This window comes from Carassius auratus, chromosome 24, assembly GCF_003368295.1.
Source record: "Carassius auratus strain Wakin chromosome 24, ASM336829v1, whole genome shotgun sequence".
NCBI classification, from domain to species: domain Eukaryota; kingdom Metazoa; phylum Chordata; class Actinopteri; order Cypriniformes; family Cyprinidae; genus Carassius; species Carassius auratus.
Genome location: NC_039266.1, coordinates 9,955,694 through 9,981,802, shown reverse-complemented (window position 1 = coordinate 9,981,802; position 26,109 = coordinate 9,955,694). Strand labels below are relative to the sequence as shown.

At 39.2% G+C, this 26,109-nt stretch overlaps 1 protein-coding gene across 4 annotated transcripts in view; it reads left to right on the top strand.

Annotated features, from left to right (window-relative positions):
- The first annotated feature begins 293 nt into the window (after window positions 1–293).
- LOC113042254 (extracellular sulfatase Sulf-1-like) overlaps window positions 294–26,109 on the top strand; it is a 96,962-nt gene continuing 71,146 nt past the window's right edge. Inside the window, exon 1 of one of the 4 annotated variants that reach the window (XM_026200930.1) lies at window positions 294–528. The gene's annotated coding sequence lies outside the window, so the exon portion shown is untranslated. The remainder of the gene's footprint in view (window positions 529–26,109) is intronic. The other 3 variants (XM_026200934.1, XM_026200933.1, XM_026200935.1) reach the window with 3 other exon arrangements.

Sequence of the window (26,109 nt, the reverse complement as noted above, 5' to 3'; positions counted from 1 at the left end):
CTATCTATCTATCTATCTATCTATCTATCCAAACTTCTGGTAGAAAAAGTTTACTTCATTCTGGTAGTCTATAGTCTTTTTTTAACATGTCGCTGGTCTCCACAATTTGTGAACAATAATTTTGCAACTCTTTCTGCAATTAGTTTTCATTTGTTCATGAAGGATATACAAACCAGATAGCTTTGATATTGGAGCTTTCAAAATGGCTGCCATTCACTTAATTAACTTCAAGCTAACAATCCACTGAGAGGAGCAGCGTCATTAACAGTTTGTGTAGCAGAGATGGGGCATGCAGTCCACCTGCCTTAAGGCAGACAGAACAGATAATCAAAGAATCCTGAGGTTTTCCACTCTAATTGGGCCATTATTTGGAAAAGTGGAGGAAGTTTATCAAGCTTTTAACAGAAGGTCTTTTGGTTGAAGAAGCATGGTGGAGAACTAACCCTCAGGCTAACTGATTTACTGGAAGTATTGACCAAACACGGCTGACTAGATGATTGTTTGAGGTGCTGCTCTAAATGTCTTAAGGTGAGTCATATTTCAGTAACAATGGAGATTACTTTCTATTTGAGTATGAGAGCTGTTTTTGAGCTAAATAAGTCATAAACTGTATCTTTCAAGGTATTTAGTTTATCTTCCAAAGTGACTACTAGTTTGAGTAATAGTAGCTTATATTGACTGCTAATATGGAAAATGAAAAGATTCATTTTTCAACTACTTCATTGATTTCTTCAGAATGGAACTTTGACTGTGTGTGTGTGTGTGTGTGTGTGTGACACTTCCAGTCATTCTCCACAGCCATTCCCAGAGTATAGTAGTCATTAGATGTCATCTTACTGCCAAGTTGTTCAAAGACTGTTGTTCCTGCTAGCTTTTTGCATATTGAATTCCAGTGTTTTTTTTTTTGTTTTTTTTTTTTTTGTGGGTTGACCAATGGAGGTTCACAAAAACATCCAAATCTAACACAGTTTTGCATACAATCTGCTCTTGCTCCACTGAGGTTCAGAGGTGAAGTTAAGCATGAAGCATCATGGCTGTTTTCCTAGAAACTGTATGTTTTCATACAAATTCAAATGAAAATCGCCAATTCGTAAAACTTCAAACTGTCCATAACACGTGTTGGTCTCATCAACATGCAATATATGTGACCCTGGACCACAAAACGTTAAATGTCAATTTTTCTAAATTAAGATTTATACATCATCTTAAAACTGGATAAATAAGCTTTACATTAATGTTTAGTTTATTAGGATCTGGCAATATTTGGCCGAGATACAACTATTTGAATATCTGAAATCTAAATGGTGCCAAAAAACGATCAAGTTGTCCAAATGAAGTTCTTAGCAATGCATTTTACTAATCAAAAATTAAGGTTTGTATTTAGGGTAGGACTTTACAAAATATCTTAATGGAACATGATCTTTACTTATCTCTACTCCTAATGATTTTTGGCATTTAAAAAAAATCTATAATTTTGAACCATACCACAATAAAAAAAAAATTTTTTTTTTTTTTTTTTACTGTTACTAGAAATATACCCTTAAGACTGGTTTTGTGGTCCAGTGTCTCACATAGCTACTGTAAAAATATTTAAATGCCTTATGCACAGTCAAACTTCTGATCTACTTTTTTCCTTCTTTCACCAAATCTTTATTGGAAATATTTTGAGGACCTTTAATATTAGATAAGTAGCTCCTATATCACAATACATATCTATCTGCATGTATACATTTATAGTATTTTAGAATACCATAGCAAAGCCCAATTAAATATTGTTTTTCATCTGAACTTCTGATCATTTTTAAATCAAGGTTGTGTTGTTGTCTTGCTTACTTTTACTATGGGACTTGTAGCTCTCAACAAAGTTACTTGCAGTCAGGTTGTTGACCTTTTCAGTAAGAAAATGTATAGCTTTCAACCAAGCCACCAAATCACTTCATCATTGAAAGAGTTTATACATGAATATGCTCATCCAAATTATGTTTTTTGGTCACAATAAGTACGAATAATTGCAGGTTAAGCAAAGGAAAAAAGTACAATGACATCTCAGCCTATTCTCACCGAGTTGTTAGGCCAGAAGAAATATTTCAGGTGTGAGAGATTGTGGTCAGTAGACCAACATGAGCTGTTCGGTTCGAGATACACGAATCCAGCGCTGGCAGACAGTTGTTTAGCACGAGTACAGTATGTGACCTTACTTAAGGGGTAGCGTGTGTATTTGCAGGACCTTGCATTACATTGCAGGACAGTTTTTTCGAACCGTGTCTTCTTAAATGAAGAACCAACAGCACTTCATCCAGCAGGCAGGGGAACAATTGTGCTTTTCGTTCAAGTAGAAAGATTAAGGATTATTTGTGCAGCCCTCCATGTCACTGAGCTGTTTTGTTATTTTTTCTTACCTCATTTGTATGGCTTTTAAATGATACATTATGCCAAAACGCAGCACACTTGGTCAATGTGGTGATGTTTCTATTGACTGTAAAATATCGAGGACTGATGAGGGAATCATCATTTCTCAGGCGCACACACATTGAAAGCCCTCTAGGCAGTAGCGTTTCATGCTTAAGCTGAAACCCATACTCTAGGTTGTATTCCCTTTACCACAATTTGGCGTTATATTGCAAGCCTTGACAGATCTGGATGAAAATCTGCCTTTGAGTTCTATTTCATGGTCATTTTATAAAGATATCCTTGAACATAAAGTGCACATCTGGATTTTTATTAAACCGTTCTTTGTGAAATGGGTTCAGATGTTTTAGTCGGCTTCTAGGGATTGAGGCCTCTACATTTTACTCAACTCGTTCACCCTCGTGTTGCAGCTCGCCATGGCGTTCGTTTGTTCGCTCGCTCGCAGTCAATCTGTCCACAGATGAACAGGCGGTTTTAAAGGGCAGCGATACTTTGAAAGCTGGAGTTGATTTCTTTGCCTATGTACTCTCTGAAGACAAACTCTGGCCAGTACACATTTTTTAATTGGCTTCATCTAGATGCTATTGCTGTGACTTTGCATCTTTCTGTCATGCTAACTGGAATAAACAAAGACTCCTTGTTTTTAGTCATGCTGGCTTGCGGAGGCTTTTCAATTACCCATGATTTGGACATATTTGAGAAGTGATTGTTAAAGGGAAAGTTCAACCAAAAATTAAAACCGTCATAAGCAACCTCCTCTTGATCCAAACCAATATGACTGGCATCTGTAAAACAAAAAAGGAGTCCTGTATGAATAGTATCATTAAAAATATATGCTATAAAAATACACTGTGACTAACGTAAACTCTATTCCCTGAGATACGGGAATGAGTACTGCGTCTTGCTTAAAAGACACTATGGGGGAAAAGACACTTTTTTTTTTTTCTCCTGAAGCCTTTTTATTTTCAATCACATGGTGAAACTGCACTGCCATTGGCTCATCCGGTGTATTAAAAAAACGAAAGAATGGTGACAAAGCCCACCAGAATGGGTGGGGCAATCTGGCTATATAAGTGAAGTGAAGTGAAGTGAAGTGACATTCAGCCAAGTATGGTGACCCATACTCAGAATTTGTGCTCTGCATTTAACCCATCCGAAATGCACACACACAGAGCAGTGAACACACACACACTGTGAGCACACACCCGGAGCAGTGGCCAGCCATTTATGCTGCGGCGCCCGGGGAGCAGTTGGGGGTTCGATGCCTTGCTCAAGGGCACCTAAGTCGTGGTATTGAAGGTGGAGAGAGAACAGTACATGCCCTCCCCCCACCCACAATTCCGTCCGGCCCGAGACTAGAACTCACAACCTTTCGATTGGGAGTCCTACTCTCTAACCATTAGGCCAAGACTTCCCCCAAGCAAGCGTTTTGCCACAGGATCCTTGGGTTTCTTCGACTGAAGCAACAACCGCTACACAGCACAGCCAGCAACGCAGTACTCATTTCCGATTCTCAGGGAACCAAGGTTACGTTAGTGACTGAGTACATTCCCTGTCAGTACTTCACTTGTACTGGGTCTTGCTTAAAAACACTATGGGAAACCAGTACAATAACTCTGTGCTATGGTAGAGGAACGACTGCATAATATAACCTCCTTAAGCATCCAACACACATAGGGAAGTACCATATTTTCCGCACTATAAGGCGGACTTAAAAGCCTTTAATTTTCTCAAAAAACAACAGTGCGCCTTACAATCCGGAGCGCCTCATATATGGATCAAGGCGCTCTGTCAAAATGTTGACATTCCCTTTAGCACAGCTCCATCTAGTGGATGCATAACACAAACCCAGTCTAACGTTTGACTTACAGTATCTTCTATTCTATGCACCTTATAATCCGGTGCGCCCTATATGTGAAAACAGTTCTTAAATAGGCCATTTATTGAAGGTGCGTTTTATAATCCGGTGCACCTTATAGTGCAGAAAATACGGTATAACAATATTCTCCAAGGCTAAACGGGCTAAACTCACAGATGTCACGCCCAGCCTGGGTAATCTTTCCAGAGGACTCTACAACTTTTTCACTCCCTGGGCTGAAAGAGCTTGAGCGTGTTATTGTCAAGGACTCTCTGTCAGTAAGGACTCTGGCCTGCAAGGCCAGGACATCCAGGTTATAAGACCTAGCTAAGGGACAGTGTGGCCCAGCTAGCTGCCACATAGATCTCTGTAATGGACACACCACTAGACCATGCCCAAGAAAAGGCGATGCCTCTGGTGGAATGGGCTTGTACTCTGATGGGGCATTGCAGGCCCAAGGAAGAGTATGCTAGTGTGATGGCATCTACTATCCACCTAGAAAGCCTCTGCTTCATGACCAGATGCCCTTTGGCGTGGTCACCAAAACTAATAAAAAGTTGTTCCGACCACCTAAACTGGGCGGAACGCTCAATGTAAATCCTCAGATCTTTAAAAGTGCAGAGCAAGGATAATTTCTGGAAGCACCAAGAGCATGATGACCTGTGCTCTGGATGGAGTGGAGAGCACCTTGGGTGTATAACAATGCCTTGGTTTCAGGATGACCTTGGAGTCATTGGGCCCGAATTCCAGGCAGGCAGGGCTTACCGAAAGCACCTGCAGGTCTCCTATTCGTTTTAATGACACTAGTGCTAGAAGTAGAGCAGTCTTTATCAACAGTGTCCGAAGGTCAGTAGACTGTAGCGGCTAAAAAGGAGGGCCCTTCACAGCCCTCAGCACATTGGGCAAATCGCATGTAGGGATAGTGAGGGGGCAATGGCGGATTCAGCCTCCTGGCCCTCATGAAGCAGACAACAGAGTTGCTCCTGCCCACCGATTGGCCCGCTATAGGGGGATGGGAGGCTGCTATAGCTGCTATGTATAATTTGAGCTTGGAAGAGGATCCAGCTTATCCAGCAGCTCTTGCAGGAAGGACAAAATCACTGAGGTCCGAGGTAGATGATTCTTGACTGCGGTTTAGGCACCAAGCGGAGAAAGCGGACCACTTCGTGTTTAATACGCACTCTGGGAGGCTTGTAGACTCCTGACGAGTGACCAAAGTTACAGAGCCCACTACAGAACCCATGAAATCTCATCTCAGCAGAATGAGCCATGGGGGTGCTTCAAGTAGCAGAGTAAGCTCTGAAAACCGAGGTTGGTTCTTCCAGAGTGGGGCCACCAAGAGAACTATGTGCCCCTGTTCCCTTAAATGCCAGATTACCTACGCGATCAGGGTGATCGAATAACAAAACGCATCCACAGAGGGGACATTGCTTCAAGACAACATGTCAACTCCTTAGTTTAATTCGTCTGGTGTATGTGCACAGACATGTTGTCCAAGCGGATTAGCACAGGAGGAATACACTGCTTGCATTTACAAGCAGTTGATTTGAAGCCCTTTTTCCGCTTTCAACCAATGGCCAAAACTCAGCTTGCCCTCGCACAGGGCCCCCCAACCTGTTTTGTAGGCATCTGTTAAGACAACCTTTCTCCTGCTAACCATTACCATGGCCATGCCCTGGACCATCCAGCTAGAGTTCTTCCAAGGGGCCGGGGCTGTTACACAGGCTTGGTACACCCTAATATGTGACCCTGGACCACAAAACCCTTTTTAAGTGTGAATTTTTTTTTATACATCAGCTGAAAGCTACATAATCTTTCCATTGATGTGTGGTTTATTAGGATAAGACAATATTTGGCCGACATACAATTATTTAAAAAAAAATCTGGGTTCTGGGGGTGCAAAAAAAACTCTAAATACTGAGAAAATCGCCTTCGAAGTTGTACAAATAAATTATTAGCCGTGCATATTACAGATCAAAAGTTAAGTTGTGATATATTTACGGTAGGATATGTTCAAAATATTTTCATGGAACATGATCTTAATTTTCTAATGATTTTGGCATTAAAGAAAAATCAATAATTTTGACCCAAACAGTGTTTTTTGGCTTTTGCAAAAAATATACCCCAGTGACTTAAGACTGGTTTTGTGGTCCAGGCTCACCTATGCAGGCGTCCATGACTCCATGCATGAAATGGAACCTGCGGTTTCAGCAAGCACTGAAGGGGCTGCATATGAAGCAGGCCCTGCTCTAGTGCTGGTGACGCTGCAGCCATGAGGCTCTGCATCCTCTGAAACATTTTGAGAGCGTTAGTGGCACCGGTTTTGAAAGAGCCCGCAAATTTCCATATTGCCAGAGCACATTCTGGTGCGACTATGGCTCTCATCTGTCTGTTCCCAGGAATGATTCACTGTCTGGGGGACAGCGTGCTTTTGGCACCCCGTGTGCTTCAAGAGGAGAAGGGTCCAGTGTGTGTTGTTTTTTTTGTTTTTTTTTTTTTGTTCTCCCTCCGACTGGGCCAAAACAAGCCAGTTGTCAAGGTAGTTGAGAATGTGGATTCCCATCTGCCTGAAAGGGGAAAGAGCCACTTCATAAAAATGTGATGAGCCAGAAACGGTCTGAAGGGAAGGCCCGTGTACTGATAAGCCACTCCCTTGAAGGCGATTCTTCAGAATTATCTGTGACTGGGGGCTATCTCTATGTGAAAGTATGCATTTTTCGGGCTCAGAGAAAAGAACCGGTCCCCTGTGAGAATCTGTGAGAGTATTTGCTTCAGTGTAGTCATCCTCCATAGCCATATCACCCTGCACCCACTGAAGCTAAGCAGAGTTAAGCCTGGTCAGTACCTAGATGGGAGACCCTCTGGGAAAATTAGGCTGCTGTAGGAAGAGGTGTTAGTGAGGCCAGCAGGGGGTGCTATCCCTGTGGTCAGTGTGGGTCCTAATGCCCCAGAATAGTGATGGGGACACAATATATCCCATCGGGTCCCGTCGGGTTCGGGCAAAGATCTTCAGCTCTAGTCCTGACTCTCTATGATCATTCATCCCATGGCACTTTTTATAAAGAGTAGGGGTGTAACCCCGGTGTCCTGGCCAAATTACCTCCACTGGCCCTTGTCAATCATGGCCTCCTAATTATCCCAATCCACTTGACTGGCTCTATCAGTCTCTCTCCTCTCCACCTGTAGCTGGTGTGTAGTGAGCGCACTGGCACCATTGTGGATGCTGCACACTGGTGGTGTTTGAGGAGACCACGCTGCTGAAACGCGGGAGTCTTTGAGTGAATTGGAGTGCCTAACCTCATTTTATTATCCCCATAACCCATTCTGACACTCCAGGGATGGCCTGCCAGACCTTGGCCCATGTGGCAAGGGGTTGGATTAATTAGAGTGACTGGCTGCAAGGGGGCAGGACACTCATGTGAAACGGAAGAGGAAATTTTCTCTCTCTCTCTTTTATTTTTTAAATGTTTTATTTTTCCCACTATAACATAGGTCTGTCACTTTTAGTTTAGATTGCACAATCGATCGGAACAACCAAAAAAAGTTTTGAAAATGAAAATAGGGAATTGTTTTTAACCAAATATGTACACTATTCATTTTAAAATAATTAAACGATTAAAAAATATAGATGTAATAAAACTCAAAAAAAAGAAGAAAAAGAAAATCAAGAATTCCGAAAGTGCAGTATATCTTGCGAAAGCTAGACAGAAAACACCAGCAATTTTACGCGCCTATAAGACCCAGTGACGTCGAATGCGACCTCTTATGATGCATTCACACCAAACGCGAATGATTAAGTCAATGTAAAGACGCGTTTACGCACGTCTGCAGGTATCGCGGCATGGGAAACGTGAATTCACCTCATTCGCGCATCAAGTTACAGGTGATTCTGAGTTTTGAAAAGGACCATTGCAAGCTGACAGCGACCGGCTTTTGTGATGGAAAAATTGCAGTAATACCCCCACCTTGCACAGCTGCACGTGAGTGTCCCTGGGACATCAGTGCTGTTGGAGCACGTCTTCTCAACAGCTGGACATAAGTTTCATTTTTTTGAACAGTTGTTTGAAATGGATTGAATCATTATTTAAAATAATCTTGGAGATTTTTGAATTGCCTAAATCATAAAGGCAGCCGGGTTGAAGTCTGCAGTGATGTTTTTATTTTGTTATGCAAGCCGTCCCCTCTGCACACACATTTTTTTCGAGAATGTTGCACTCCTGTTGCTGTTTGTTATTCTGCACGAAACTTCATGCCAATAAATAAGAAATATTGCTTACTTGTGCGTTTCCAGTGCTCTCTTTACGTTCGTCCATTATTTGAAGTTGAAAAAGGAAACGTCTTTTTTTTTTTAGACATGGAAAATCGATTTTACAATCGATTTAATGTAATGGGTGATGGGTGAGCAGCCTTTGCCTTCTAGCCGATGGCTGTGGGTGGGCAAAGATGCACAGCCACTGACTCGTCCATTTTCTTCAGTGCCGTTTTGTAGTGAGGGCGGATGAAGGGGAAATATGGAGGCGAGTGGAGTCGGGGTGCACCATGATAAGAAGGCCATCCAAGAACACAGAGAGGCAAGACTGATGTTCTCACAATGAGAACAGTCTGTCCCTGCGAGCGTGGCTTCCATGTAGGATTTCCCCAAGCAGGAAAAACACTCACTGTTGCCATCATCTGTGTACAGGGGAGACCAGCATGAACCGTGATAACAGAGTGGCATTTGAAATAAAGCCATCTCTTTTAGAATGTTTTTATTTATTTTTTTTATTTATTTCAGAAGTCACCAGAATCAATTCTGGATGGGGTTTGTCCCATATTTTCAGAGTTGTCTTCAATGCAGCATCTCATGCAGATCATCCCACCCGCATTCTGTGAAGACTCGTCCTATTCTGCCCCTGATTGTTTAATACTCGCTGCCATCGTTGGATTGATTGGTTTGTTTCAGGTTCACGCCCAATCAGAGTCCGAGGAGGGCGGGTCTCTTGGCAGAGAGTCGATTTGAAAGAATGGTGGAGGCTGCTCCAGATAAATTGTGTGTTTACATGAATTTAGAAATGTTTGTAGATCGGTGATTTATTTTGTGGTTTCACTGTTTGGATGGTGTTACTGTCTGCAAACAATGACAAATATTAAATCCTTTATAAATCTGTGTTCACGCCACCTTATACAATTACTAAAGTTCAATAGCAATTAATATTTTTATGAAAACATGTTTTAAGTTGTGCTTTACCACCACTGGCACGTCATTTGACCTTTGGTCATCATGGCCCAGAGGGGTGCCCCCCCACCCAGGCTTCCCTTATTTTTCTGTATTGAAGGAGGCAACAATATTCTAAAATAACGGTCGCCTTAAAAATACTCACTCTGGGAGGACCGCTAAAACATTTTAAACTAACCACTGAAAACTCTTGTATTTCCAAGCTGATGGTTCCGGGGGTTAATATTTAAGCTCTTGTATGTTCAATTAATTTGGGAGCAGGATCCCCCATAAGGAACCATACCGCCAAAGATAAATTGTGTTCAATAAACTCAAGTAACTTGCCAAAGTGGTCCTGTCTGAAATGAAATAAGTTAAAAATTATGTATTCATTTATTTTAGTTATAACTTAAGTGAAGTTTAGTTTAGTTAACATTTTACAGTACTATTCCTTTAAGATAATAGCTTGGGAGTTATACTTTTGAGTAATTGCCAGAAATAATAGTGGACAGGATAATGTGTCGGGTTTGATTATTTGTCTGAATGCCTTTTGCTGATCCTTTGGTAACATTAGTCTTATCAGTTGTGTGGCAGTGCACAGTACTTTTTTATTGTACAGACTGGTATGAATTGCTGGTATTGCAATTACTTGAAAACACTTTTTTTTTTTTTTTATTCTTTTTTTAGGTAAGATCAGATCGAGTTACCTGAATATGTTTTTCCAACAGATTTGATGGAGTTGTAACTCCAGACATGATCATGGAGTGGCCCAGTGTCTTGACGCCGATGAGGTGGCTGAACACAAACTCCATCAATAGGCTTGTTTACTAACCACAAGTGGTTCCACTCACCAAAACCATAACAGCACAGTACACAACAGGGGTGAAGTTGACTTTTACAGCTTCCTGGTGGAAAAGAGCTTTCAGCTGGCCAGCACCTGCAGAGTTTCAAAGCTTTAATGTGCATGGTTAGTGAATGTTGGCTAGAAAGCCATGACCTCAGTTTCTTGTGAGCGATGTGGAAACCTTTTTTCAAATCCGTCTTCAAGCTTATTCAATATCACTTGGATGAAACTGGCTAAGACTTTACTGACAGATTCGCAAACGATTCTGTCAGACTGACTCATTTATTGTGCCTTTTTTGCTTCCGAGATGTCGTAACAATGGGGTTTAGGCGTGTTGCTCGCTGTTCTCATGAAGCAAACCAAATAATAAAAATGGCTGTACTTTGGGTGTGCTGAGGTTTTCCTGTCTCTTCATTTCCCCTAAATGAAATCAGACTGAATGTCAAAAACATGTGTCCTAACTGATTCTCTCCTCTTGAGGCCAGCCAGAGGCATGTTTAGCCTTTTTTTCTTTGATTTATTCAAGCGTGAAGCGCAGTAACCGTAATGGGCTTGCCTCAGTCAACTTCCTCAGTGTTCAGGAGGTCATCTGAGACTCGAGGGCCACCTAGTTCCAAGTTTGTGGGATGGAACTGAGCGAATTTGATTGGGTGAGGTCTTTTTGAAGGAAATGTCCTGAGAGATGCTTGACCGAGTCAAAGTACACATGGATCAAATGTTTCATGTGATTCATGTATTCACAAGGTGCAGCAGGATCCTTCATTGCTGAGCTCATGATTAGCCACCTGAAAGGAGGCCAAAGACTGAATTTCAGCCCAACTGGTAGATATTCAGATGTTTTAAGGGAGCCGCGCAGCTTGTATGAAGAAAGAAGGTGCTGATGTGCCAGACTAGCAGTGTAACACTTAACGTGGACACAAATCTTAATGACTAGTTTAAGGAGAAACATGACTGGGCTGTAATTTATGCCTTTTATAGCATAGTCTTCTCTTGGCCATCCTATTGCCTTGTTCTGTGAATGGGTTGGACCAGACTTCTGTAGTTTTTCTAATCATTTGCTTTTCTTTTTATTTGACTCGGGCATCACGTTCTGATTCCTACTCTTCTTTCTCTCACGGAAAGGATTAAAGGGACATTTTACCCAAAAAAGAAAGTGTTGTCATTTAATTACTCACCCTCATTCCATTCCAAATCCTTTGTTTTCATTGTGTACAAAGGAATCTTGTGGCTTTGAAATACTAAGGTTTAACCCACTGATGTTACATGGACCGTTTTAACAATGTCATTACTACCTTTCTGGGCCTTGAATGTGTTAGTTCCCTTTCTACCTATGGAGGGTCAGAAAGCTCTTGGATTTCAACAAAAAAAAAAAGTATGCCACTTGCGTCTGGTGTAAACAAGCGTCTGCTGATGTAGTCATGCCAGCAATGCAGTGTTGCCAGATATTGCACCGAAAAACAAACCCAGGTTTGTGTTTTGTTTTCCATATAATCTCAAGATTGAAATTGCGTAGATTGAACTTCTTTAAATAAAATGTAGTTATTTATTATTTCTTCAATATGTGTTTATTCGGAAAATGTATACTTCAAATGTGCATAAAGTCCCCTTTCCATTATTTAATGTGAACAAATCAGGCCTGTAAAATAACTTTTGATTTAAAGGGGGGGGTGAAATGCTCATTTTCACTCAATCTCCTGTTAATTTTGAGTACCTATAGAGTAGTACTGCATCCTTCATATCTCCAAAAAGTATTTAGTTTTATTATATTTATAAGAGGAAAAATAGTCTGTGCCGATTTTTTTCGGAAAAACAAGAGCCGCTGGAGCAGTGACGTGTGGGCGGAGCTAAAGAATCACGAGCGCGAGTAGGCTTTTGCGTTGAGAGCGTTTTGAAGTTGTTACATTACCTTGAGGAAAAAATAAACATCATCCAAAACAAACCATGGCTAACAGTCAGATTCAGCTGTTTATTTATGATCCAGAATCAGATCCCGAGGCTGAAACTGAACGAGAGCAGCAGCAGCAACGACTACAACAGCGTCTCTATGTGGTATGTATTGAAACTGTATATATTTGCTTATGTAAACCCTCTCTCCCGGGTCTTTTCTGACGCTCCACGCACTCGCTCCTCGCTCCCCGGGGCTCGAACCCGGGTCTCCTCTAACAAGGAGGCTAAATGGCTACAGCCACTAGCGTCTGTTGCTAGTGCGTCTCTTGAGATCGGGGAGGTTTACCCAGGCGGCAAGGAACTCGACCGGAAGTTGAAGTCGGGTGGGGGCTGCCATCTTTTAGCAGAACTTCACTTGCATTAGCATTCCCATTGACTCCCATTAATTTTGGCGTCACTTTGACAGCGAATAACTTTACATCTGAGGCGTTTAAATACTCTGTTTGTCCATTATTTATTTTTTAAAGATACACAACAATGTATAAAGGGCTCCATTACCTTCTATGTTACATTATTGCCCCGTATAAACAGTTTTTGTAAAAAATAGGCTAACGATTGCGTCATAACCACTCCACTCTCTGTCACGTTACCGTACAGACAGGAGGAGAAGCTCGCAGGCAATTAACTTAATATGGCGTACTGGCGTTACATTTTAAAATACTATACAAAATAATTAATCAGAATACTTACTCCTGCTCACTCACGACAAAGAATTCCCCGCTCAAGCTCGCAGTCTCTGCAAGATTAACGATGGCAGTTTGCACGCACAGCCACTTAGAAGATTTACATCTGTCAGACATGTTGCTGATGTCGTCAAGCTTCGTTTGAGTCTGCGCGTCAGAAACGGAAGTGCTAAAAAATGCTAAAAATGCTTCACTTGTCTCAATTGAGTTCCAATGGGGCGCTGTGTCCATTTATTTTACTGTCTATGGGTTTACCTCCACTACTGCTCGCTGGCCTCCGTTACACTTAGCGGTTTTGGAAAATGACTAAGTTCCACTTTGTCGTCTTTTTTTTTTTCTTTAAAGGTGTACAAGGTTAACTTGATGTGCTTACGCGCCGATAGCTAAGTTAACAACACAGAGATATTTGAAGCAGTTTTACTCACCGCCTGCGGTTCCAACACACGATCGTGACCCTTTTTCATGGGACTGCATTATCCTTAAGAAATAAACAATATGCAAATCCGGCGTCAAACTGGGCCTTGTTTGTAAAACAAGCATCTTCGAAATGCAGGGAACATACAAAAACACTTGCACAACTCCGTCGATGCTCTTTAAAAATAAACTCCCTTGATGTTGTTTTTTTTTTTTTTTTTTTTGGGGTAATCTGTGCAGGGTTGTCTTGCCCTCGCAACCAAAAACACACTTCTTTTGTGACATTTCGCTCTCGCTCTGGTCAGTGAATGTCTCGTCTCTGCTCTGCTATATGGGAGCGCGCGCTCTTCCGGCAGAAGTTCCCTTAGGACCCATATAAGGAAATTCCGCTCCATCTAACGTCACACAGAGCCATACTCGAAAAAAACTTTCCGAAACTTGTGACAAACCGTACAACTTAATTTTTGAAACTTTGTCCATGTTTAGCATGGGAATCCAACTCTTTAACAGTATAAAAAAAACTATAGCATTTTACCCTCCCCCCCTCAGTAGATCATTTTCATTTTAACCATCACTATCAAATTGGCTTTCAGTTAACTTTTAAATTTATTGAAAGTGTAATGAGCTTTTCATTTAGAAGTTACTTTTGTAAATTACACAGAAATAATTGAAATCACAGAAATACAGCAAAGTGAGTCTCACTAGAGCAATATGGAATAATTTATTTGTTTCGCTCTTACAGCAGTCATGCAGTTTTATGTACTATAGCAATAAGAGGATTTATAAGGCTTAAAACGCAAAAACAAAAGATAATTATTCAATTGTTTCTTAATAAAAACAAGCTTCTCCAAATGTCTTTTTAAAATGTTGCTTTTTATTAAGCTTTGTACTTCTTTTTAGATAAAGTGTTGCTTTTGGAGCAAATAAAAGTCTTTGCTGTTTGATTGAAGTACATTTGCAATTACAGGGTCACAAATGTAATTTCAGTTAAGCCAGATGAGGAATTATATGATGAATGAAGAGTTCATGCTCTCTTGGTGGTTAAAACAAATGGAACAAGTTTAACAAGCACTTAAAATGCCTCCATAACCTTAAGTAATTCCTTAAAAGACCATAAAGACTTTTGGCTGCTCGTCATACACATGATGGTGGGAACCATTTGTTTTAAAGAGATGTAAGTCTTCAGTTCTCACATTTGGCACGCTATGGGTTTCGTTTGAGTAGTGTTGATTGCACTTTCTCCATTGCCAGGCTAATTGATACCCAGACCCAGAGGAAGACGATAAACAGGAGACAGCTGCAATACCACTCCTGAAGGAACCAGCCTTCCCATAATGCTCTTGCTGTCAGGCCACATCAGAGGCAATGGGATGGGCACACAAAGGCAATGTTTGCTCAATCTATCCAAGTGAGGCTGCTCAATATGTGGAAACTGAACTTTCCCATCGGTGTCATCCTTTTTTTTTTTTTTTTGTTGGTGGTATTGAGCAAATTTGAGGAGTAGCCATGCATATAGTTGGGTGTTTGGACTCTTTTAAAAAAATATTTAATGTTGACTCTTAAGTCAAAAAGTTATTGTTTTTCTTTTTCATCTTGTCCTTTTTTGTCCTTGTTGTTTTGCTTTGTTTTTCGTCCTAATGTAATTATCCTCCTTTTGTTTTTCTTTGTTGTTCTTCGTCTTGGTCTTCATTTCTCATGTTCTTTGTTTTTCATCTGCGTCGTCTTGTACTTTGTTCTTTTTTTGTTCTATGTTTTGTTCTTCATTCTTCATGTTCTTTTTTACATCATTGTCTTCTTGTCCTTCTTTGCTCTTCTTTGTTGTTGTTTAGGGATGGGCGATATATCGCGTGCGATTGTCACATGCATTACGTCAGTAAAGCCGGATCCCTGATTAGTGGTAAATTGCCATCACCTGCTTTCAAATGTATGCTTTCATTATCGCAGATGAATCGCCTTCGATAATGAACGCAATATTGCGTAGCTTGTCAGTGATCTACAGTTCTGTCTATTAAATGCCGCCCCTTTTGAAAGCAGGTGATGGCGATTTACCGCTAGTCAGGGAACCGGCTTTAGTGACAAAATGTGCGTGACAATTGCATGCGATATATCACCCATCCCTATTTTTGTTGATCTTCACCATAGTATTTGTTCTTATTTAAACTTTGTTCATGTTGTTTTTCTTGTTCTTATACTTTCTTCTTTGTTGCTGTTGTTGTTGTTCTTCTGCTACTGCTTCAAGCGTTTATTTTTTTTAAGTCACCCAAAACTGTATCAATGGCCTCAAATGTGAGTCTTAAAGTGTTAGTTCACCCAAAAATGAAAATCCGGCCATAACTTATGCTTTTTATAAAACTTATCTTGGACTGATGCAGTGCAACATCTGCTGAGGAGCATTAAACAGCTTGAAAGATCAAAGACAATTTTTTTTAAATAACTCCAAATGGATTTGTCTGAAGGAAAAAAGTCATCTACACCGAGGATGACTTCAGGGTAACTAATAAATTGCCTAATTTTCATTTTTGGGTGAACTAACCCTTTAATTGAGTTTATTCATAGCCAATGATCATGTTTTGATGACTAAAGAAGAACTTGGTTCGTTCAAATGTGCACATTTTAATTTAAATAGTTTTTTCAATTTAAATAGTGTTTTCAGGATGGTTACATTGCTAAGGAGAGGAAAGGTTTTTTTTTTTCCACTCTTTGGTCCCGCACATCTAGTACAAATGTAGGACCCCCAATGGTTTATTTTCTGAGTTTGAGGATACCATAGGCCCATAGAAAAGTAACTTCAGTCTGTGGCGGTCCAAATAGTTGCTAAGCTGTAAGCGAGGATTGTTTGCTTATGTCAAGCTCAGCAGAATAAATGAGGGCAACAGTGGGCGAATGTATTGACCTTACTCTTCTTTGTCCTATTCTCTCCATATTTGTAGAGTCGTGGCAACCTTGCAGATAGATAAAGGCCACATTTTTGGGGTGTAAAGCTTAGAAAACAAAACCCTGAAGTCTATTGGTAGAAATAAGGTCAGTGTTTCCCTCCTAGAATGTAGAAGTTGTTTTTGTAAGAGCTGCTAATGTAGGCATAGCTTGTACACTTCTAAACTGACCTAAGGACTTTTGGGCTTTGGGAAATTCTCAGGTCTTGTTTAGCTGTCCATCTTCCCTCTTTTTACTGTTTTCACATGTCTTATTATCTTTTAGAGTTTTAACCTGGTCAACACCATTGGAACTTTAGCGATACCAATATTTGGCTTCGTTTTTAATGTTTAATTTCAAATGGTGTTCAGACTGTCAATGATAAGACACATGGTTCACACATTCAGTAGATCTGGCTTCTTCCAAGAGCCTGCATGGCTTATGCTTCACATTATTAACCACATTACTGTTTGAATGACATAAGATAGTAAGATTAAACCAAGATGTCATGCTACAGCTGATAAATCTAACTTGCCATCTTGCATCTTGAATCGGCTGCATTTATAATGCTCATGTGTTAATTGCTGACATGAAAGAATCCTTTACATTCTGACCGCCTTTCAATCAAAGCTGGTGTATGGGGGCTCAAGCTCAGACTGAGCTGAAGAAGCATATATTTTCAAAGGCCTTTTATTAAGGAGTTTTATAAATCCGAGGTTAAACAAACAGTGACATGCCATCTCAGGCTACACTCATTAATTCTGGAATGCTGTCAGAATCCACATATATGCCAGCTCTCCATAAATAACTTCTGAGCTACGAAGGACAATGAACATACATTTTCATTATAGGCTTTTCTATAGAGAAGGAATGGTATTTGTCTTGTATGTTCAGTTTTGACCATACATGTCTGTTAAACATCTCTATATAAACCAAAAGATTCACAATACAGTACATTTACCTTCACGTATCAAAGTAATCTAATATAGTATCACTGTTCATACATATTTTGTAAATTTTTAGTGCATGCAAATGGTATAATTAAGGCATGATCGATTATGGGTGGGTAAGTTTTTAAACTCTGAGCATGAGGCAGATGATGAAACAGGAAGGACACCTCCACATAAACCATGAGCTCATCTGTGGGTGAATTTTATGGCAGCCTTTTAACGTTGTAACCAAATATTTAGGCATATTAACCAAATATTGAGAAGGTTATTTATTTGTGCTTTTATTAAAGACGCTATGGCACATTATCTTGTTACACACCACATCTAAAAACCATTATATTTAGATTTGAATATACATTTTAGATTTGCATACATTACCGGCCATAAGTTTAGAATAGCCTACAATTTTTTATTTATTTTTTTCAGGTCCACTTAAATTCAACAAGGCTGCATTTATTTGATCAAAAATAGTTAAAACAGTAATATTGTGAAATACAACTGAATAAAAAAAAAAAAAACATTTTTATTTAAATGCATTTTAAAATATAACTCTTTGATCTCACCTTTCGCATTTGACTCTGTGACTTTTTTCCTTAAACAGAGTCTCAGGTGGCCAGCATTAAATGTTTCCTTTCTTTGAAAACTAGTTTAAAGTCTGCTTGATGTTAGCAAAAGTTACTTTTCTTTTATGTCTTGTATAGCTTCCCAACATGGCCCAAACAATGATGACCACCATTAAGGATATTAGCATCATACATCCATTCACTTCCTCTCCTCCTTCCCAACCTGTGTTCTATTACCTGTTGTATTACCTGACACTCCTCCTGCAGTAGCTGCCAGTGAAATGCTAATGTAGCTTAATTGTGAGAACTTCACAGAAAGTAGATAAAAGAGGACCTGTCCATTTCAGATTTACATGAGCTACAACTGCATTCAACCTTCCCCCAAATGATGAATCTGCTTTGGTTATCAGAAAACGGACCTAATTTGACAGGAAGCCAGGTTTAACTGTTCTTCTCATAAGACGCTTTTTCAATGTCAATCTGTGTTTTAGTATTATTTTTATGCTAGTATTTATTAGCAAGTTGAATTTGCTTTTATTTCTTTTTCGCTTCAGTTTTAGCTATTTTGATATGCACTTTTACCATTTGCAATAGGTCTTTTATTTTTGTTAAGCTTTTATGTTTAGTTATAGTTCAGTTAGCTCCCAAGGCAATTTTTCAAATTTTCTTTTAAGCTAAAGTTTAACTTTTAACTAATAGCTATATTTTATTTACACTTTACCTCAGTTAAGGTTATTTTTCTGTTTGTTTGTTTGTTTGTTTGTTTGTTTGTTTGTTTGTTTGTTGTCAGTGCTGTCCGTGCTTTTTTCACATCAGGTTTGGTATCTCTAAACTAGACAAAAAATATATAAAATTGTTCTGAAGAAAGATGTTTCAATAATTAATTATTTTAAATAAGTGGGTAAACTTGAACACTGCTTTTATGGAGATTAAAAACTTTTAAATTGACACTTTTGCTTATGTTTATTGTGTGTGTGTGTGTGTGTGTGTGTGTGTGTACACAAATTAAAATAAACTTTATTTATTGAATGTCTTATTTATCTATGACAAATATGATTTAGCATTTTATCTATTCATTTAAAAAAATAACAATTACTATTTATTTATTTATTTATATTTTATTTTATTTTTTTAACCTCCTTACCAAATTGTTAATTTAACTGGCCTGGAATTTCCTTTGATGCATTTGAATGCTACTGAGTTACAGTATCTACAGTAGTGATTAATAAAACTTTCCTTGTGCGCTTAACCGCTTCACCGCAGACAACAATGCTCTTTTGACGTCTAGCGGGTTAATTTGCAGTGTTTCAAGAGTGGCGTAAACAAATAAAGCCTTATGACTCACCATGAAGGTGATTTACCTGTCTGCTTATCCTGTGCACACACCCACTCTTAAATCGACTACTGCATTTAAGTGGTCATAAAATTGTGTTGCTGCAAGCAGTTGGTCACAGTTTATCCCTTGGGGATCTCCAAAAATAAAGGGCTTTATATGGATTACCAAGGGAGAACACGTGTAAAGTCCATATTGAGTTTCCAATGTGTGTCCTGCCACTGCTTTCCCCTCTTTTAAAGTGGATTTGAGTTGGCATTTTAAAAGGGAAACTGACCAGCACTTGTTTGAATATTGTCTGAGTTTATTTAACTGCAGCGTGATTTAATGTCGTCCGAACATTTGGTCATATTTCTTACACGGTCAGAATCTATCCAAACATTTAGACATCTGTCAGCTAATTCTTAATGGCTCTATGAAACCTTTGCTAGTTTAGCTGCCATGGGATAAATTAGCAGTGGTATAAATTTTCAATGGTGATTTAAAGTCAACATTTCAAAACTGAATGCTTTTTTTATTAAAATGAATGTCCTTGTGAGCAATTCATTGGTGCATGTTATTCTAAAAAAGAATAGTCCTTGTCATCTCTAATCAAAATGTTATAGCTTGGTGTCATTATTGAATAATATTTACCAATAGCTAAATAGCTTTGGCATTGCTTCATTCGGTCTGGATTTTATTCTGCCATGTGACTCACTTTTCATGATTTAAAGTCCATCAGGTTTTGATTCGAAGTCCTACTGCAATTTTTCTTTTTCTCTTATCTAATGTCCTTAGTTTTTCAATCTGAAAGGTCACATCTTGTTTAATGTCAGTTAACATTGTTTTCCAAAGTATTCCAGTTTATATAGTATGAAATCAGATACAAATGGGAAACAAATATTGATTTCTTGATTTTAATGGATTCTTAAGGAAACAATATAAAATCTTAAATCCAAAGAATTAGTCGCTAGCTTTTTTTCATTTATTGAATGGAACAGTTCGCATCCTATCCAATAAATCACAATAAGTCTTGTGCTTTGTTACTTTTGATATGAATCAAAGTCTAAGATTTCAAATTCTGTCCATTTTATTACAGTATTAAAACAATAAATGCTGTTTTGGTGCTGTTTAATGTGGAGTGACAGATCACTGTAGTCTTAGTTCAAGAGAAGCAGCAGAGCGAGGCGCACATTAACTGATCATCTCTTCCACTGTAAAACCAGTTTCAGCATGCAATAAACATGGATTAAAATCTGAAGGTATGTTTAAAGGAGCGCATTTTACAGAAATCCACATCCTGTCTCATGTAATCACTCAATCAGTGTTTCAACCGTGAAAAGACATCAATATAACAGCTTTCAGACAATGTCGCCTAACGTCACATTTTCCCTTTCCACATTTCCATATTCCGTGACTATTAACTCATTGATCAGAAAAGTATCTACTCTAGAGAGGAGCTAAATATGCACCATATAACATATTCATTATAATTTTTGTATTGTTCTTCAATGTTTCAGTTGTTTAATCCATCCAGTTTTTATGATGGCATTCATTCAGTCCTCTGAGCCAAGTAAATGATACAAAACTTCAAGAACTTACACCCTCATGCCAAGAGCACTGCATTAGCTCATTACCCATGATAACGACCTCCTGATAAGACCATCAGATACCAGAAGTTATAAGAAGCTCTTTTTTACAGATGGTCATTTCCTCCTGTTAAACATACGCTAACGTAGGGTTTACCAGCCTGTTAGCACTCCCTTCCCCAATTACTCGTGTCCTAATGGAGCTTCTCTGACAGGTGTGTTGAGTAGTTTACAGTCTGAAAAAATGTCTTTAAAACCCGTTTTAAGAGTGGCCAATAAATAAAAGCTTCTCAATGGGAGGATTGCTGGGAAATGGCTGTTATGCTAAGAGTTCAACAGCTCCGGTGTTGAAGTCGCTGAGTAGATTACACACCGCAAATCTTACTATCAACAGCCACTCTTTGTTTATGTCTCCCAGACTCTCACGGTTTGATGGCCCAACCTCCGCACCATTTGAAAGGCCTGGGCGCTCGTGTATGAGGTGTGGGTAGAGTGAACGAATCTGTGTGCAGGAGTCGACTGGCACATTGTGTGTTAAATAGCAGCGCCATAATAAACTCCAAACAAATAGAGGGTTGCTAACGCTGTGCGCTAGCCAGGATGGAGGGCCGCTGGGAGCCGTCAAACGTCTGGCGTTCTCGGAAAGACCTGGAGGCAGCGGGCAGACATCACAGCCTGGAGGCGACTCCTGGGGATTCAGTTTATTTCAACACCCATTTGAGCGTAGTGGCATGCACCCGAAAGAATGGGAAGAGACTTCTTTTGTATTTGCTTTGGTAACCGTTCAACATGCAATAGTTCTGTTTTATAATCCAGAACGTCCATAATATAAAAAAAACCCAAGTCAGTTACACGGAGTGTTACCTTCCAGTTTTACAACACCACCTCCAGCTTCAGACCGCTAGATATAACACGCCTCTGCAATCAGATCTCTAACTGACGCAGACGTCGCACAGAGGATGCTTTTGAGCACGCACCCATGCACCTTCACAAAATAAACCCCCATGTTTATAGACCGAAGGGACAGAGGAATGTAGGAAATGTATCCAATCTCTGTACTCACCACCATCCTTTACTGTTTTGTTTATAAACCTCCCTCAGGGGCCATTTACTGGAATGGTAAATTCTGAGATAAAGGAAATGGTTTTCTTTATATTTTTTATGCAAACACATTTAAGCAGTCCTTTTTCAAAAGCACAGTTTCAGAATGTTTGTTTCTGTTGTATTCAAAGCACTAAATAGATTTTACTGCTGTTTGCTAAGACCAACTTTACTATTGTTATTGCTTACACTTGAAGTTTATTGCTCACACTGAAGGGGTTTTAATATTTTACACCAAGTATTACATTTGGTGTGCAAGTCATGCTGAATTTTGATTAGCTTAGGTTCCATCCACATAATTTTAGTCACATTTTTGAGATATTGTATTATGTATAAACTTTTTACTACTAATTATCAATATTGAATATATATTTGTAGTTCTGTCCGTTGGTATTGAATATATATCAGCATTTATGTATTTGTTTATTTGTTGTTGTTTTTTGTATATCCATCCGTCTGTCCATCCATCCATCCGTCCGATCAAATTAATTTATTTATTAGTCATTCTGTTTATCAATAATGGATATATATCTGCCATTTGTTGGTAATTTGTTTATTAGTTAATTTATTCTGTCTGTTAATATTGGATTCATATCAGCCATTAATTTATTATCCTGTGTTGGATATTTAATAGCTTATGCATGAAAGGGGTCATCGGATGCCCATCCCCACAAGTTGATACCATTCTTTAGTGTCTTAATGAAAGTCTATAACATACTTTGGTTAAAATATATTTTCAATAATTTTGGTTAAAACACCCTTTTTACAATGTCTAAATCAGCTCTGTTTTCAGCAAGCCGTTTTAGACCCTGTTCCTTTAAATGCAAATGAGCTCTGCTCACCCTGCCCCTCTCTTCCATAAGGTTACCAGCCGTTCTCATCAGAGTTGACAAGTCTGCATATTATACATGACTTTTGGCTTCTTTTTTGGTAAAGTTGCATGAAAAAAAATCCTGTGTTGTGGGTAGCAATTTTTTGGCTGTGGTTACTTGATAGGGAAATCTGACAAGCAACTTAGTTTCTTAATTTATGTTCACCGTATTCTCCAATGCATTGATAGACACTCTGTCTGCTCGCAGTTAATAGCCAACCAGTACAATAATATAAGTGCCGTAGTGCAATTTGCCAAACATTCCGACCCCTCCTCCCCCTCATTGCAGAAGAAAAATGTTCAAAAAGGCGTGTGATGCTGTTATCCAAGCGATGATAGTAGACATTTCTTAAATTGTATTAACTTTCACACACTGTAATAAAAAACAAGTAGTCCTATATTAATACTACGAGTAAATAGTAGATCGAGGGTGCATTCCCTTCAAAATCAAAGCTAAACCACTGCGTCTTCAGTGGCTCAGATGTCGGGAGTAAATGATGATTGCTATGTTCATTATTACATCCAACAACAAAACACCTCAATCGCTTGGGAGACATTCTTGTCTACACCTGCTCTTGCACTGAAACAATGGTGGACTAATGACAGCTCACTCAGGGCGGGTCTAAAGTAAAACACTAGTGTCAATCAACAATCTTGGGAGGGGCCTGGGTCTTTGTGACATCACACAGACAGGCATCTGAGATCAGCTCGATTTGAGAAAGGGGAAATTATTATGGATCTTTATCACTATAGGGTGGGTTGTGTACACAAACTGCCAACACACATTTCAGTTCAAAGAACTTGTAAAAGTGCATGAAGCATCTTTTAATCTTTATTCAATTTGAACATGAAAATCCATTTCTGTAGTTGACTTGTAATATCTAAATTCACTTTTGTTAATGTAACAATATGCTACGCAATATCACATCCAATTACATTGGCCAGCACGGTCTCCATTTTACAAGTGGATTACACAGAACATAAAATGTAATTAATTTTGGTGGAGGCACAATATGTCATGAAAATTCCTCAAAAGCATGGCAGCGCGTTCAAGGATGTTGCGGTGGTCCGATTCCCTCTGGAACGGCCGGGATGTGTGTTCCCCCGCCGGCAACAGTAACAGACCCCTCTCTGTCCACTCTCCTTCCCAGACCTTGTCTGGGAGCTCCCCTAATTTATGACTCATTTCCTAAACAAAATATAGAGTTTCAGGCATAAGTGTTCATATCAGTAGACTTAGGGGAGTGGGGAGGCTTTACAATGCATGAGCTGATGGAGGCAGAAACAAGGCTGACAGGCCCGGCGTAGATTAATAGAGCCCTTGTGACAGAAGCTCACATCTGGAGGGTGACGCAGAGTGCGGACACCTGAGCCCGGCAGCCGCGATCTTGCTCAGCACGTACTTAAGCGGCAGTCGGTAAGGTCACGGGGGTGAGAGACGGGAACTTTTGCTTATTTTCACAGACGGAACAGCGGCCATGAGAAATGGGTGGAGGACGAAGAATGTACGGATGGAGAAAACAAAGTGAAAGAGTGTGTTTGTCAGCAAAATCCCTTGCTTGAATTTCATCCGATGTGGTTCTTGGTAAAGCAGCCTCAAGGCATCGAAATGGCACACGCCTGGATGAATTTATGATCTGTGGAAAATCTGCAGCTGCTCTCAAATTTAACGAGTCCTACCAAAGTCAAATGCTGTATACACAGGTGAAAATTTCTGTTGGCAGCTTTTACTTTTTTTATTTTTCTAACCAATTTGACTGACCGCTTCGGTTTGTAAAATGTGGCTTATAAATGGGCGTATTTTTGAGAAAATGTTTGACATGAGAGTCCAGCAGTGAGTAGCACGCTTGTTTGTGTTTATGAGATTCCAACAGTACTTCTGCTGTAAGGCTGAGGCCTGTCTCACCTATTAGGTTGTGAAATCTTCTGGTGGTTGGCTTGAAAGTTACGAGCTATTACTTTAACACCTGATGCTGAAATGTTAAACAAATGATCTATTGCTGTTGAGATTGGTACCCCGAAAGTTTCCATTTGCAAGGTAATGGGTCACGTTTCTGACAAAATGTGACTTGTGACTTGAATTTCACAGTATTTTTTTTCTTTCTTTCCTGTTTTCACACTCAATCATGAACTTTCTCCAGTAGTAAGACCTCTAGTTATTCTCCTGTAGTCTGTCTGGTTAATTAGGGGCAGCCAGTTTAAACAGAACTGAACTAACACTGGAGGTCATACGTTTGAGGGGAGAGGAGATACATTGATGTGGTGGTAAAAGTTGGAGTTTCTTGCTCCCATCCACTCCTGTCTCCCCACAGAGCTGCTCAGATGTCTCTATCCCAAGGCTATGAAAACAAACACTTCAGTGTCTCCAAACCAGTGTCTGTTACTGCTTACACACTGCTCACACATGGGATGCTTGAATCTTTCGAGTATTATGGGAGAGGCAGAAGCATATAAAATGGTTCATATTTTCACACGGCTGTTACTTACAGTCGCTGGTAAATACAGGATGGCTGCTAAATGTTTTTGATGGCGTGCTTTTAATGTTTTAGGATAAAATTGTGGAAGCCAAATTGAATTAAGGGTTATTTAAGGGAAGTCAAGCCCTATTATGCTATTTTTTTCCCCAGTTTAATTTTGGCAGTGCATGCAAAGAGTAATGAAGAAATATTATAATGCATTTCCTTTTCTTTTTATCAGTTCACTGCATCAAGGTACAGCAGTGCAAGATCAACCCTTTGTATGGCATTTAAAATGCTGTTGTTTGTTTATGTGTCTTTAGATGATTATTGATCACTTGTTTATCTCTTACTGCTAAGATTTAGTACAAGTTGAAATTTTATGCATATAAAATAAAATAAAATAATCACCCCCCAGGATGTTTCAAAACCTATATTACTAATTTTCTTTTGTGCAAAACTAAAAGAAAAATTGGTAATGTATAATTTAAATTGTATAATGTAATGTATAATATGCACTCAATCAGAAAAGAAAAAACAAATGTGTGAAGGTTGATCCTTAAGTTGTACAACAGCTTGTCATTGGTACATTATCCTCAAAATTACATCTCTGTACCATAAAAGCATCATAAAATGAGTCTATATGACTCTCTGAAATCATATGGTAAATGTGTGTGACCAACAACCAAAAGAAAAAAAAAAAAAAAAAAATTCATTAAAGAGAGTTGAACTTTAGAAACTGATCTGATTTATGAACAAGTCATCCAGAGAGACTGACTGAAATTGTTTCTGTCAACGGAGTTAAAATATTGTAAAATAAAGGTGTCCATTATTCAGATGGTGATATAAAGCACACATTCTAAAAAAAAAAAAGAACACTTAATAAAAATCAGCTCCTGACATTATAAAACAACCATGGCTTAATAAATCATAAAAAAATAATGAATCCCACTCCACTTAAGGTCATTAATGACAGAGCAGTGTTCTTAATTGTTACAATAAAAG